Source organism: Pinus tabuliformis, chromosome Q (genome assembly GCF_031772625.1).
Source record: "Pinus tabuliformis cultivar Carrire ecotype Pingquan chromosome Q, CPIR1, whole genome shotgun sequence".
NCBI classification, from domain to species: domain Eukaryota; kingdom Viridiplantae; phylum Streptophyta; class Pinopsida; order Pinales; family Pinaceae; genus Pinus; species Pinus tabuliformis.
Window position 1 is genome coordinate 1,281,413,507 of NC_142296.1, and position 16,964 is coordinate 1,281,430,470.

Consider the following 16,964-nt stretch of genomic DNA (forward strand, 5'->3'; position numbering starts at 1 on the left):
GTTTCTTATTTGGATAAAAGGTTGACAAAAAATATAGAACTATTTCATCCACTTTCTCATCACTCTAATACACTAAAATACAACATAAAATGGATATGGTTTGTCTTGAAAATTCTAGAAACATTGATGAAGGGTAAAGTGAATTGTGAGTGGGAATGCCAGTCCCTTAATGCATGACTAGTTCAAAAATAACAGCTCTTTTCTCAAAATTTTACTTCTGATATATTTCCAAGAGAATTTAACTAGATAATGGGTGCAAAGAGTTTGTCAAAGATATGCACAGGGCCTTTAAAATGGACTCAAAAGTTACAAAAAATAAGGTTTTGCCATTTTGAGCAATTACAGTCTTCTCATTGGATAAGTACCTGTCTGCACAACATAGTACAAATTCTATAAAAGGATGAGCTTGAGGAAATATAAACCGTGGTAAAAAGGACTCCCACAGAGAAAACTTATTACTCTTAACTTCAAACCTTTGGGAAGCCCAACTATATAATTCATTTAGGTCAAACTCTTGTATCTTCAATTCTGCTTCCCCTATCAATTAAGGGAAATTCATCAATTGGTTTTAGACTGAATGTGAGACTTGTTTCCTTTAGATGAACTCATTTTGAACTACAAAATTCTAGCAAGGAGCAAAATTACCAGTAAAATGTATCGTTATATTTCTAAGTTGTCACTAAGGGCTTACTATAATTATGCACTTTGATTCTTTGTGTTTGGTGACTGAAAGAAATGTGAGAGGGCACAAGCAAAGGTGAGAGCGATTAAATTATGAATGAGAGTGAAAACACAATGCAATGAATGTTAAGATAATGGGAATATTTAAAATTAAATGGAAAATTGTATTCAGAATTAAATGGAAAACAATCAAAAAAATGTTGGTGAGAGATATTTATTACCAAAAACGGAGAATTTTTTTTGCATGGGAGGGGTGTGTAGGTGGTAAGTGGTAATGAGTGAGAGGGGGTGAACAATTCATATGTCTTTTCCACATTGCAAAAGGTTTTTTGGAAAGACAACTTTTTGTGCCCCCCCCCTCCCCCTTTGTTAAATGTCGAGCAAGCAGGGGTGCCACGCAACAAAACAAGAGTCGTGGATCACCAAAGCATCAATCACTGCCAATAGAAAATTCACTATAATTTGTGTGCAATGATTTTGAAATTTTATTTATTAAAAAAAAGAAAATAATATATTGCGACATTATACATTTGCACGCAAAATATTACAAAGTGCAATAAAAATAAAATTTTTTTTAATTTTAGTCAAAATTTTGAAATTTTCAATGTAACAAGAAAAGGTTACAACACCCTAAGTGTTGTTGTAGTGTTGGGTGGAAAAAACACCTATTTGGCTGCCCACTTTAGGGCTTTGACAAATAAGATGAAATGGCTTTCTACCCCCTCAATTGTTATAACACATGTTGTTACAACATCCGTTGTTACAACACCCGCTCTAATGGTCATTGTTTCAGTAGTTTCAATAGTAGTAATTGTTATAGCATGAACTTTTACAATAGTTTCAACATTTTCAATAGTAATGGGTGTTACACCATCAATTGCTACAACATTTTCAGCATATTTAACATTGACATGTTGTTATGGCATTTTTTGTTACAACATATATTGTTACAACATCTGTTGTTACAACATTTGTTTCTCAATCTTTTGTTACCTATTTTTGTGCTTCTCAATTTGTTTTCTTGATCCCCCAAGTGCTAGTGTACAGTTGGGTGGCAAAAACACCTCTTTGGTTGCCACTTTCAAACTTTGACAATCAAGATAAAATGGCTTGATGTTACAACATCTATTATTAGAACATATACTTCTCAATTTGTTTTTACCTATCTTTTTGCTCCAATTCGTTTTCTTTATTCCCCAAATGTTGGTGTGGTGTTGGGTGGAAGAAACACCTCTTTGGCAGCTCACTTTCAAGCTTTGACAAACAAGATGAAATGGATTTATATCCCCTTAATTTTCTCCTCAAGGTGCTACATCTCCTTCAAGGCCACAATTTCAACTGCTTGATAACATATGAACCATAAATAGTAGCCATATGTCTTGCTTATCTCATCAACATGGATCATTGTGAAAATAAATATAAAAGAAAGAAATGATGTCTCTAAAACTCAATGATTATTTCCAATTCAATTCATTAATCAGTTGTTAGTGAAATTCATTTACAAAACTAGAACTTTGTCAAGTCGAGTTTAAGGATCCTTTGTTAGTCCAAGCAGGTTAAAGGATCATACCCATGATGCATGGTTGTAATTAATGTACCCAATGCTCAACCTTCAATTTTTATACAGTTGACCAAAATAAACATTTGTTGGGATCAATTATCTTGATCAACAAAGGGTATAACTAGCTATGTTTGAATTAGATTTCAAGCCTAATTCTAAATGGATTCCAACACTATTATAATTCATCAATAAGATATTATTTCATAAGTAAGTTCATTTTATTTAGTTGAAAATTGTTGCAACATCTAAAATCCATAAGTTCACCTATGAATAGAGGTACAACATGCCCAATCAGTGAAGTGACTAATCCCAATTCATAGATTCCAAGGATTATATTGATTTCAACTTTGATGCTAATTACTAGCTGTTGGCTTATTGGGGCCTGAACTAGGTTTAGAAATGTTTAGCCAAATAAATCCTGAAACTACCGACCCTTTCGGCAACAGTGTGTGGAGCGCAGACTAAGGTCTCACCCGATGTAGTATGGGAGGGTGCTAGAACCAGGTTTCCACACCCTAGGGATGTTGTGATGAGGTCTCAAAGGTTCACAAATCAATCCTCCACACTATGGTACTTTTGCGCAGCCGCCTGTTCACAAAAACTACCTTCACATGGCTTGGAGAACGAGCACGAATGCTCTTTATTGTGCTTAGTATTATTATAGATCTTGGATTAATTTAAGTAGGCACAATACTTTCATTTACCATTTAACATAAACAGACATGTGCGCAATCATAAATTGTAAACAGATGTGTAAACAGAAACAGAGCAACAAATATGCGATATTCCAAAACTAACTTATCTTTATTAATGCTTTTTCCAGTTACAATCCACTTCCTACCCTGCGCACACAGCTGCAGGGGTCCACGCACACAGCTGTGGACTCTACTAGGCCTCTGTGCACATAGCTGTAGAGCCTCTTCTACTACTACGACCCGCGACTCGGACTTATAGACTCAGAGTGAATATGGCAGTCAACAACCCATAACACTTTGGACCTAATCTTTCTTCCCCACCTTCTGCACCTAGACCCTTGTTCTATTTATACATTACCATGGTTCGCAGACCATGGGTAGGCCGACACTTTCTAGATTAAATTACCATATTTTAGGGTAGACTACCCTTTGACTTGACTCATTACAAATCGCACTCTGTGCACTTTGTGGAGCCTTTACAACACCAATACCCAAACTTGCGAGCTTTAAGCCCAAAAACCATTATGCAGCAGATCCGCTGCCCAACAGGCCCCCAACACAAACTTCATGACTCATCCCGAGTCACTTGGCCAGTGCGGTGATCTATGTACGCAGTACATCCAGCAATCACTGCACTTCAGAGACATCTGTCGTACATTTCTTCGCAGTCTGCCATATCAATTGGGTGTGACTCTCTAATGCATCATTGTTAGAGGCCCCCTCTTGCCTTTTCGCATATGTGTCCTACATCTGGGCCAACTTCTCCTCGATCATGGCGGTGATCATGAATGCTTCTTCGAGCCAAGGCTAGATGCGTGCTTTAAGCCCTGCTTCTTTCTAGCGTGCAGCGTCCACCTGTTCTTTCAAAACCTGGGCCTCCCTCATCTTGGCCAGTCGCTAGGTAAGGACGACCATCTGTGCGGTCCCCCGAATATTGTCATAGGCCTGCTATAATTCCCGTGCTTCTGTCTCTAACTGTCGTAGCATTGGGTCCTCCTATAATGATGTGAGGCTAATGAGGGATTGGTTCAACAATCATGTGCAGTCCTGGATAGCATGCTCTATTTCTTTCAACCCCAATTGAATGGCGTGGCGGCGCTGCTCTTTGACTTCTGGGGGTGTAGAGGACAATAACTTCATTCGTAGCTTTGTGATCTACAGGGTCAGCTCCAACTAGCCTTCGCAGCCTCCTCCTGGGTCTTGCGGACTCCAGCTGCCAGTTGATGAATTTTTTCCATGGTGGGGAGTGTCACTGGCATAACCAACTCCAAAATGCTGCTATAGGCCTTGTCCACTACCTATTCTAGTTCCTAGTTTTGGGCAATCATGATGTTGCGATGTAGGCTGAGCTATTCTAACTTTTCCTTTTGCTCACTCAAGATTTGGAGAGCACAACCCTCCTTGGCACGAAGCTTTGTAGTTACCCCATCCTGTAGCTAGTATAAGGTTTCTTTGGGAAGGGCAGCCAAATTCAGCCCCGAGCCCCTCATGTCCCCTTCAGCTTGTATGAAGATGGCACCTTCTAGTAACAACAAAGTGTTCATTTTGTGTGTGCTCACTATCTGCTCAGCTTCGGCTACACCTTTTGCAAGGTGCAATGTCATCACTCCTGGGGGTCACACCTGTAATGCTTGCAACTGTGCTCTGAGCACCCCCAACACTGGTTTTTGTTCCGTCATCAATTCTTTCAGAGCATCCTTAGTGACCTCGTGAACTAGTTTGCTACTATCAATAAGGTCTTCTTCCACGGTCTTCATTGCCTTTATCTTTTTGCGGGCAGGTGGTTGCTCTTGAGTGCGTGGCCTCTTGAGTTGGGTCACTGTTGTTGTAAGGTTCGTGCATTCCTGTGTCTCTACCTCCCCACGTATGTCCTGCTCTGTTGACATTTCCTGACCTTCCTCGATCTCCACAGTGGGCGCGGTGGTGGTTTGTTCCATCTGCTCTATGGCGGCTGCCTCAGCCGCCTTCCACTGCATGGCAGCTTCCTGTTCCTAACGCTTACTTTCCACCAGCTTCATGATGTGCAGCTTGGTCTCCCTCTTCTTTTGATGCGCTGTGAGCTTTTCTAGCACTGCCAAGTCCGGGGCATGCCACTCTGGAGACCATGATGCCATTACTTCAAAGATTGCATCATCTGTGGCAAGGAATGACAGCTTTACCCACCTTCGGGCTAGATCTTTGCATGCCCAGATATACAAGTTATCCATATCTACCTTGAATTTGGCTATGCTTTGTAAACTATTATATACTATCAGGGACAAGTGCAGCTTCCAGTTTATCCATGTTCATGAGTTCACCTCTACGAATGCCCAAAACACTTTTATCTTCCAAATCCTTGTTGCATCTTTCGTTGCCCAAAGTGAGGTGTGTCTTACGGCCTTGGGTAGGTTTCTTTCAATGGTGGGAAACTGGCTGGCTGCTGGCAACTCCCTAGCAACCAGCAGGATGGATAACAACAACCACGTGTAGTGGAAGGTCTTACCCTAGTCCTGGGCTTCCCTACAATTCATCAAAAATTCCTCGCATAGAAATTGCGCCCAGTTAAACTGGACCCCTTTTGCACACTGCTCTGCCAACGCAATTACAGAAGTAGGCACTTTTTCGGTGCGACATTTCCTCATGAGCTTGCCACCCAACAACTGGGTGGCAACATACACCCCTCGGTCCTTGATGCTTTCTATTACATACCCTTACTTCCTCTTCTCTAGCTTATATTTGTCCTTCATAACTTCTGTGAGGCCCATGTCACCGCTCTTTCCTGCGATGTCTGTGGGATTACTTCCTTTAATAGGCAGTCATGATATTCAATGAACTAAGTCGGTCGTTATGGGAATTGTCTCCTCCAGGCATAGATACCCATCATGTACTAGACATAGTGGTTGCTGGATGACAAAAATTGTGATGGGCGTGTGGTGGTAGTGGGTTATCCACCGCAGATGGAGTAACTAAGCCATCTCCATGCCCCACAACCATTTCTGCTGCAGTAATTTTTCTACGGCCAACTGTGAGAACTTCTCACTATTCGCAAGGTCCCAGTCTTCAAACTTTATATTTGGTACCTATCCCAGCTGCAGTCCATCAAATCTTATCTCGTCCAGAAGAAGCAGGGTCTGGAGCGCACTCTTTATGGTCTCCAAGTCCTTCGGTATCTTGGCTGTCCCTTTCCACGGGGGAATGTAACGAGGTAACTCTATTGTTAAATGTGCCTGGGAAACATTCTCCGCCTCATCGTCTTGTGCCTCAATTTGGGCTATTAGGGCTTGCAAATCTTCCTCCTCCTCCTCTGGTTCGTCGGTGACAGCTTTGCCCTTTTCTGTCATTGACAATTTACTTACTCTTGGGTTCTGTGGTGATACCTGGACTGGCCCCATTGGCTGTTTGTTTTTCTGTGGGCGTGGCGTGCGTGGGGACTTCGGTACCTCTGGTGTGCCTACTGTCTCTCTAGGCTCCTCCTGGGTCACCCAGGGTTCTGGGGTCACTTCTGTAAATCACACTCTAGTTCTCGACATTGTGTCGATACTAGACTCGCTTGGTTGCGTAGTTATGGGCGGCAAGGTAGCTTGGTGCTCGCTACTCTGCATTGGCTCAAATCTTAAACAACCAAGTGTTGCTCCGCAGTTACCCCTTGGACTTTTATGGTAACTTTTGAATTTAAACCTGGCCATTCCCTCCATATCTGAGTCAGTAGTACCTTTTTGGCGGCAGATCATCCTGAATCTAGTTCTTAACTTCTATCTTAATGGCCCACCGCCCGCTCCTTTCTACCTTAAATTAGACCTCTTGTCATGACCAGTGACATCAATGGTCACCTCCCATCCTAGCCGCATAGCAGCGCAGCTCCTTATGCGCGACTGCGATCTCTGTGACAAACTCGCCCTGCGTGGAACTTCTTTTCTGTGCAGCTCTTCTGCAGACTTGTTTAGAGCCCCACGCCTTCTTTCAACTACTCGAAGCCTTGAGACTGTGCTTCCTGCAGAAAGTCAGGTGGTCGCACTCCTAGTGCAAGGCTTCGATTTCCTTGCTAGCACGAGCTGCAGGCACCCTTCAAAGACCCCTATGTCTGGTAGCGTGTCATGTTCATCTTTGCGTTGTACACTCCCTCGTGTAGGATGGTGCGGTTGCAGCCATGATAGCAAGGTCACAACTCTTTCTAGTCCAATAGTAGGGTTGGCTAGCCTTGATCTTAGCATGCTTAATTTCTTGTGGCCCGTTGGAGCAACTTTGGTTTTTAGTTTGTGGATTTCTTCGTCCAGTGTTATACTTTTCTTCCTTAGTTGTGCCCACTCGTCATCAAGTTCATGAAGTCTTATGCTCCCTTTCCACAGGTCTTCTTGCAACTGCCTAATTCCTTTACCTTGGTCCTCACATTTTGTCCCTACTGCAGTCTGGGGCCTCTTCTCTGTCCTCCTAGTTTCATTTCTTCTTGATACTGTTGCACTCTGGTTTTTGCTTATGGTCCTATGGGCCCATCGAACTGCTGGTACATGTAGGTCCTAATCTGTTTGTCCCACCTGGTATGCTTTACTCATTATCCTGTGTAGCTTTATGAATGCTTCGTCATCGGGTATTTGTAGTGTGCGTCACTTTTCCTACCACTGCATCTGGTTCTAAACTTTGATCCTTAGCCTATGATGTGCTTGCTCAGCACTCATCTATTCCCATTGACACAGGTGTTCATGCAAATAGCTTTGCTCTGGCTGCCCTACCTGCTTTCGATGTTGGGGACTTCCAAACCGTAAGTGTATCCATCTTCTGTATTCATGGCAGTTCCTAATATTTTTCTGGGGTATCTGCCACCATTGTATGGGTGTCGTGCTCAATACCCATTCCATCTCACTGTACCGCTACTGTTTTGGTACTGACCTTTCGAATTTGTCTAAAAATTCTTCCATAGTTATCTCCCTATTATACGTTGGAAGTTCCCTTGCTTCGGACCTCACGCATGGCAGTGATCTAAGCATCATGTTGCAATTTAGTGTTGTTACTTCGTGCAACCAGTTCTGCCAGCATTCTATTTGTTTGTCCAAATTCGAAATACATGAACTGTCATGCTCCCATGAGATTCTTCCATCTTCAGTTGGGTTCACCCAATCTTGGTCTTGCACCGTTATCTGATAGATGCAATCCAGCTCATCATCATTGTCATCCTCATGCACAGGTTCTGCGTAGCACTCCCCTTCGGCCGGATCGAGCGGAACTACTACGCATAGGGACTTTTTCTTGAAAATCATCTTCTGCTTCTTTAGGTTGATGACTCCATTCATGTATGTGGCTGAGTATATCCCTAACAATGTGGGTAAGGGTTACTGTCATCCACAATCTCTATTACCTCAAAGTTAGTATGTGTGCTTGCACCTTCGATATCCACTGTTACTCCTTGCAATCTTCCCATGGGCACGATCTTTTGTTGGTTCGCCATCCATAGTTGAATAGGGGACCACTATAACGCGGGCCTACCCATGCATTCCCATGTCTGCTTTGGTAACACATTCGCATCCGAGCCCAGGTCTAGGATGACCTGATCCATCTCATAATCGCAAATTTGCATCGTCAATCACATTTCCCTACTGGTGCGCAAGGTGCATATCCTACCCTAGCTTTCGAACCACTCGTAGTTCCCCTGACCCTGCACACCTAGTGATCAGCTCTTGTAGACCTCTAACTTCCTTATTATCATGTAGCAACTTCATGCATGTCTCTAAAAAGGTAGTAAGCATAGAGGGATCCATTCCCGGCTCTGGTCGATCCTTACTACCTGAAGTAGAGGCCTCCGTGAAGCTCTTCTTAGCTTCCATAAATGTTTCTTTTGCGTGTTCCTCGTCAAACTCAAGTTCCTTCGTAGGAGCCTTGCGAACCCATGTATCGCCCTCGGGTTGCTTTCCCTTATCTTCCCCTGTGGTCGCACCGCTTCTGAGTACCATGTTCATGTTAAGATCTTCTTCATGCGGTTCTAACCTCATCATTTGGATATTCTGTGTCGGAGGAGGCTGTAGTACCCCTTTCTCGCACATCTGTGTGATCAACATTGGACAATCTACCGCTTCATGGTCAAACTGATAGCAATACGGACAACAGATTCTAGTCAGATTTGTACAGTCACGCACGTAGTGCCTAGGGCCTCCACAATTGTAGCAGATTAATTGTCCACACCCTCGTTCAGGTCCCATTCCTCCTCGTCCTTGGAATCCACCGCACGTTATGGCTGCAGCTAGATCTTGACCTGGAGCCTTGATCTGCATCCTGTAGGCAAGTGCTCGATCCATCAACAACTCATAACTCCAACATTTTCACTCATCGTGGCCCGGTGATATATGGAAATTACAAAATAGCTACTGCAGAGTCTGTGTATTCTTCTGCAACAGGTGACAGTTGTCTGTTGTGTGCTTTCCTTCCACCTGACAGATCGCAGACCATAGCGTGGGCACCACGCTTGGGCTCGCCTATGCCTCTGGCCTCAACGGCATCAGTTCTCCTCCTTCCAAATAGTTTGCGAATACTGGACAGTGATCCTTACCATGGCCCTAGCCTTTACATTTTATGCACAACACTTCTTCGTGCACTTTCATTCGGGGTGTCCTATTCTGCTTCAAACTCTGCATCTCCAAGCATAGGTTATGTAGCTACACGTGGATTTGTTGGACTCCCAACCTCAAATCCTGGATCGGTGTTTCATGCAACCTCATCGCCATTTCCAAAGCTTTTGCCTGGGTAGAGATCTTCAGTTGTGACAGCGTCGTCCTCAGGTGTGGTGTCAAAGATGCCACAAACCATGCATGGTGCTACGCATCTGTCAGATCCATATTAGCCTCGTGGATCATACTTTTCAGTCTCTGATCTAGATCCCAGGGGGTTTCACCTGGAAGCATTGTGATCTCCTTAAATCTGATGATCGACTACGTCTCTAACTTCGGCTGCCTAAACTCTTTGTTCAATGCAATCTAGATCTCCGCTATTCCTGCATTTGGGTGATCATTCAAGTGCTTGATATACCACATCAGCGCGCAGTCCTGCAGCGTGCTTACCAATGTGGCCTTCTTAATATTATCATCCGTAACCACGTGTGCTTCCCACACTGCTCTTACTAAGAACCAAAACTCTGGATCTTCATTTCCTACTCCTCTAAATATCGGCAACTTGATCATGCTCACCATGCTAAACTGCTGGTTTGGTGGAGGCGGTGTGGGCGAAGATGGAGGTGAAGGAGGTGACACGAGTGGTGGCATTAGCAGGGATGATAACTGTGGAATGTGTTTCCTTATCAAACTGACCACACTCCTTGGGGAAACCTTGGCGCGATCTTCCTCATTCGCTCGTGGAGGTGAAATTAAAGGACTATTTCCTAACCCTTCGACACCCTTGTAGACCTTTCCGCTCCGCGTCGTTCCACTCATTAATGTATTATCATCACCCTTTTCTCACACAACAACATCTTAATCTAGGTATTAAAGGATTTGATGTACTTACCTCATGGTCCCTTGAGAAAATGTCTTTTTGCTTCGTTGTAGCTTACAATAACGTCTATCGCAAATACAGTGATAAACCCTCCTATTATCCAATCCAGCTAATGGTCTATAGCCTGCGCAACCTTATCTTCAGATGATTCTAGCCTGCGCACCAACTCTGGAGTCCACACTATCGGTTGATCAAGTTTGCACCTTCCTTGGCTATCTGCTAGCCTCACAATCCAATCATGCAATTCTGAAGAGAAGGACATGAAGAAGATCTCGTGGATTTCTGTATATATGAAGTGATCCAACCACCACTTCTTAGATATCTGCGAGGTTTTGTTTTCCTGTACTACGAACTCGTGAAGCTTCTGATCCAACCAATCTTCAATTTCCTTCTTCATAGGGTTCCATCATTCCGACATCAGACATCCCTTAGGCAGATCCCGTTCCTAGAAACATAACCATTTGTTGGCTTATTGGGGCCTGACCTACGTTCAAAAATGTTTAGCCAAACAAATCCCAAAACTACAGTCCCTTTTGGAAACAGTCCGTAGAGCACATACTAAGGTCTCACCTGAGGTGGTATGGGAGGGTGCTGGAACCAGGTTTCCGCACCCTAGGGATGTCTTGATGATGTCTCGAAGGTTCATGAATTGATCCTGCGCACTATGTTACTTTCACGCAGCCGCTTGTTCATAGAAACTACCTTCACATGGCTTGGAGAACGATCGTGAATGCTCTTTACTGTACTTAGTATTATTATAGATCTTGGATCAATTTAAGTAGGCACAATACTTTAATTTATCATTTAACATAAATAGAGATGCGCGCAATCATAAATTGTTAACAAATGTGTAAACAGAAACAGAGCAACAGATATGTGATATTCCAAAGCCAAATTATCTTTATTAATGCTTTTTCCAGTTACAATCCACTTCCTACCCTACGCACACAGCTGCAGGGGTCTGCGCACACAGCTGTGGACTCTACTAGGCCTCTGCGCACACAGCTGCAGAGCCTCTTCTACTACTATGACCCGTGACTCAGACTTACAGACTCAGAGTGAATATCGCAGTCAACAACCCATAACACTTTGGACCTAATCTTTCTTCCCCGCCTTCTACACCTAGACCCTTGCTCTATTTATACATTCCCATGGTCTGTGGACCATGGGTAGGCCAACACTTTCTAGATTAAATTACCATATTTTAGGGCAGACTACCCTTTGACTTGACTCATTACACTTCGCACTTTGCGCACTTTGCGGAGCCTTTATAACACCAATACCCAAATTTGTCGGCTTTAAGCCCCAAAACTGTTACGTAGGGGACCCGCTGCCCAACACTAGCCCTGGAAAACTCTACCTTGAATATGCTCTCAAACTATTAGGCAAGAACAAATCATTTGCAACAATCATCTATATGGAAAGTGTTTACCTTGTAGAAGTTGTAATTAACAATTAGCTTACAGTTTTAGTGTAGACATATAGCAACCCTTTAAGACATCCTTAGGCCACGTCTATGTCACCTTCCCTACCTTCATTCTTATAAAAAAGTCAAGTTATTTCACCCTCCCACAAATTTTGACTTGTTTTGACCTCTAAGACTAGGCCTAGGGTGGAATGATCCCTCTATCTTCTATCTATTCTACAAGTGAACTTCAAACACAACCATTTCTCTATGAGGTAACATAGACAAAGGTAAGGTCCCTTTAACAAATTCTTGCAACTAGAGAGTTAACGCAATAAGTTGCAATTACACTTGTCCCATTCCTGGTGATCCTTATGTTCCACCTGGAGTTGGCTCTAGTCTCATTCTCCATAACCATTTGATCTTCAACACCTTTACTAAATCTAGCTACTCAACATTGAAAGGAACATTAACCATCCCTTCACCTAAGTGTGGAAATGTAGTGTATATATAACACAAAAATTTACAAAATTTTGGCTGAAAGAGTCCCTATATCTCCCTTTTCTTTTGTGTGTGTGTGTATATATATATTTGAATTTTTTTTAGAGATAATGATAAAATAGATACAACACCATCTTTTAAGAAAGACTTCTTCAAATTGCTGAAAAGTGGTGATACTACCAGGTGGAAGGGATTTGAATGGGTGTTACAACATTTTCAACAAATTTAACATTGGTAGTTGTTATGACATCTACTATTAAAACACCTATTGTTAAAGAATCAGTTGTCAAAGCATCTTCTATTACATCATTCACTATAATGGTCATGGTTTCAGTAGTTTCAATAGTAGCAATTGTTATAGCATTATCATTTACTGCAATTTCAACATTTTCAACAATAATGGGTCCTATAGCATTAGTTGTTACAACATTTTCAGCAAATTTAACATTGACAATTGTTATGGAATTTATTGTTACAACAACTGCTATTACAACATCCTGTGATATCCCCACCCATGGTTCTCCCATAAAATGCATTGTAATTTTTTTTACAAATATTTGAAATTAAGGAAAAGGTGTTGAGTCAAAGGGACACAAATTCCAGAGTTGGGTAGGAGGATTTCTTGCTTGTGATGTTGAATTTTTCTTGTGAAAAAAATCTAAAATTTTTGGGACAACCTTGAAAGGTTGGTTGGTGCATGAATTAATGAATTGTTTCTTAAAATTGAATGAACTTCAAGGAATGTATAGAGGCCCATGCACTTGGGAACCTTCACAAAGAAAAGGGATAACTGCATACTGCGAGAAAGAAATGATGAAGTAGTAAATGTAAGCTAGGAAAAGAGGGCAAGGCATGGTATTTCAATTCATATTAAATGAGAGAGGAGACACAATCTGAGCAATAGAAAAATAGAGAAATCTGGTTTGATCAATAGGAAAAACAAAATATAAAAGAAGATAAGGGGATTGGCTCTCAATTTCCCCGGAGTTTGTGGGTTGACCTACTAGACATTGGAGCCCTGTAACAATTTGGGTTTCCCTGGAGATTGTGGGATGAGATAAGGTCCCTAGAGACCTATAACATATTGGGTCCCTCGAGGCTGTGGTTTGAGACAGATTCTATGGAGCCATACAACAGCTTGGTTCCATAGAGGTTGTGGGTTGGGCTGTAATCTATGGATCACTATAACATCTTGGGTCTCCTAGAGGATGCAGGTTGAGAGAACAGCCTCTGGAGCCTCAGACGACTTGGGAAGAGGCTAATCCTGCAACAACATCAAAACAATACTTGATTAAAGACCTTGGTTACTCAATTACTATTACAATAGATCCTGGAATCCCTAAAAGGGAGTGAATCATGGTGTATGCACTTGGTGTGAGGCAAGAAGCTCTAAATTCCATGTGTTGAGAAGATGGTAGTGTCAACTGGTGGTATTGAGGAATAAGCCCTTTAGATTCCATGTTTCTATTAGTAGCTAGTGTTCTAATCCCTTAAGCAAGCACCCCCCTCCTAGAATATGGGTCTGGGGTGACAACTGCAAGTAAGTTTGGTTGCATCAGTCTAAGGTTGGGTGGAGAGTCCTTGTCCCAGACTCAGATGCTCTACACCTTTAAAGATAAGTATTTGTTTGTGTTGCTTAAATATTAATGAACTTATGATGCATTTCTGGTTGAAATGGTCTATATTCTTTTGTGACTGTAACTGTGTTGTTAATGTGATGAGCATATGTATGCCTCTCTATGCAGAGATAGCTTTATAGTTATGGTAAATAAATGCATACATAAACACATATGTCACACCTTAGAAATTGAAAATGTTGATAAACAAGTTGAAATAGTGAATGCATCTACAATGGAATGAAGTGTTGTGTCAAATTTTCATTACCGCAGTTCATAAAACATACTCTACAATATAATGTGTATTGTCGTATACAATAAACTAACTTGAGTCATGTTCCTAAACCGGAATCCTATCTTGGGGTAAATGCTCATTCATACTGATTAACAATGCATATGTAAGTAATATAAGATTTCATGAAATACCACACGCAGGGATCCATATGGATCTGGAATAAAAACTTGGAACATAGGCACAAAGACCCTTTTTATTAACATAAAATAAGTACATAAGAGATATCCCGCTTGGCAGGGTTTGTACATATACATGGATGTTCCTTCACCATACTATAATCCCTTGAACCTGTCAAAAATACGTTGAGTCAATAATGGAAGAGTTATCCTCCCTTTAAGTGGAGGAATAGTTGAAAACCATGGAGGTAGGGTTCACCAACGTTGAATTACCAGTAGCCTAGATATCTTCTGCTTGCACTAAGGTGTAGCTAGCTCATCCATGGAAGTATATAAATAATGCCATGGAGCCGCTTACAAGTCTTCTTTGAAGCCTCGAACCCTTGTTGTATGGTAGATGAGGTGGAAACCTTTCAGGAGTTCACCCCAAGATGGTGGTAAGTAAGGGCCATAAGAGCATCTACGTCAGCATGTGTAGGATTCACTGTCTAAGAACAGGGAATTCAAAAGGGCCACAAACTCATTAGATTTGGATTCACTTCAGCTTATAAGGGATAGAACCATAGGGCACCTTAATAAGCCATTGATGGAGACACCTAATACTAGAATTGATCCAGATGTCTCCCGGGCCTTTGAGATAAATCCATGGTCGAAAAAACTAGCTTCGGGAAATTATGGTCAGTTGAGATTTACTCTTACGACGGTCGTAAATATCCCTGTTTGATGCATTTCTTAAGGCAGGGTCAAGATCCCTTAGGCGAGCTATGGAAAATATTGAAGGCAAGCTCAATGCACCACAGGAGGGAAAACCTTAAACTTATAATGAAAATTCAGCAAAACCTTGTATAGAAAACCCTAGCTTGGAGTTAGAAAATCAAAATATTACCCTAGAGGATTGTATAGTGAATCTATGGGATCGATTGAGATGATTTCATTTGGGATGATTTGGGTGACACACCAACCTTGAAGTCCTATGATTGGTCAGAGGTGGACCCTCTTAGCAAGTCGCCCTATTAGGCTCACCCTCGAATATTGCAGCAAGGGTGCAAGTGAACAAGAGTAAGGCTAAATCACTATAATAGAAACTAATGAGATGATGTGTCTCTGAGGGACCCCACCCAGTCTATTTCAAAGGATCAGTAGGCGAATTCTTCGGCATAAAGCATCAAGATGATCCAGGTGAGATGATGTGCACCTGGAAGCTAAGTTGTTGGTTGGAAGGATGGCCCACCTAAGCAATCAGGCCAATGAGTTCACCCTGAAAGACTAAAGTGAGGTTTAAATATAAGTGCCAAGAGGTGATTAGCAGGATAATGTGGGCATGACCTCATGGGGAGGTTCATAAGCCCGTTTACTTCCCTATTACTGGGAAGCGACCCCTTTTTACTTGTAAGCTCGATGGTAAAGCCCAGATATTATCAAAGGGTCACACTTAGAAATCATCGAGGGAGGGTAAGTGGGGTGGCATGTCTGGTGGGACACACATAGGAGGAATAAGGACGTTATGTCTAAAAACAATAGGTTGATGCAGTGATCGAAGGCCATTGCATTTGGTAGGGACCGATATATATATATATATATATATATATATATATATATATATATATATATATATATATATATATATATATATATATATATATATATATATATATATATATAGATATAGATATAGATATAGATATAGAGAGAGAGAGAGAGAGAGAGAGAGAGAGAGAGTTGTGAGGCCCATATGATGAGTTGAGAAGCCATGTATATTTCAGAGGAAAAATAAATAAATATGTTTAACTCCATTACTCTAACAGTATTTGAGGGGTTGGATGATGTTACACATCTGTTGTTACAACATCTGCTTCTCAACTTGTTGTTACCTACATTTTTGTTCTCAATTTGTTTTCTTGATCCCCCAAGTGTTGGTGTAGTGTTGGGTGGGAGAATCACCACTTTGGCTACCCACTTTCAAGCTTTTACAAGCAAGATGAAATGAATTTATACCCCTTAAGGGGTTACATCATTTTTTGTTGCAACATTCATTGTTATAGCATATGTTGTTACAACATTCGTTGTAATGGTAATTGTTTTAGTAGTTTCAATAGTAGTATTTGTTATATCATTAACATTTAAAGCAGTTTCATCATTTTCAATAGTAATGGGTTTTATAGCATCAGTGGCTACAACATTTTTAGCATATTTAAAATTGGCATGTTGTTATGGCATCTATTGTTGCAACATTCATTGTTACAACATTCTTCTCAATCTGTCGTTACCTATGTTTGTGCTTCTCAATTTGTTTTCTTAATCCCCCAAGTGTTGGTGTGTTGTTGGGTGGCAGAAACATCTCTTTGGCTTCCCACTTTCAAGCTTTGACAAGCAATATGAAATGGCTTGTTTTTACAACATTCGTTGTTACAACATCTGTTATGGCATTTTTTGTTACAAAATCCGTTGTTACAACATATGCTTCTCAATGTGTTGTTGGCTATGCTTGTTTTTTCAATTTGTTTTCGTGAACCCCCAAGTGTTGGTGTAGTGTTGGGTGGCATAAACACCTCTTTGGTTGGTCACTTTCAAGCTTTCAAAAGAAACATGAAATGGCTTTCTACCCCCTCTATTGTTACAACATCTATTGTTACAACACCCAT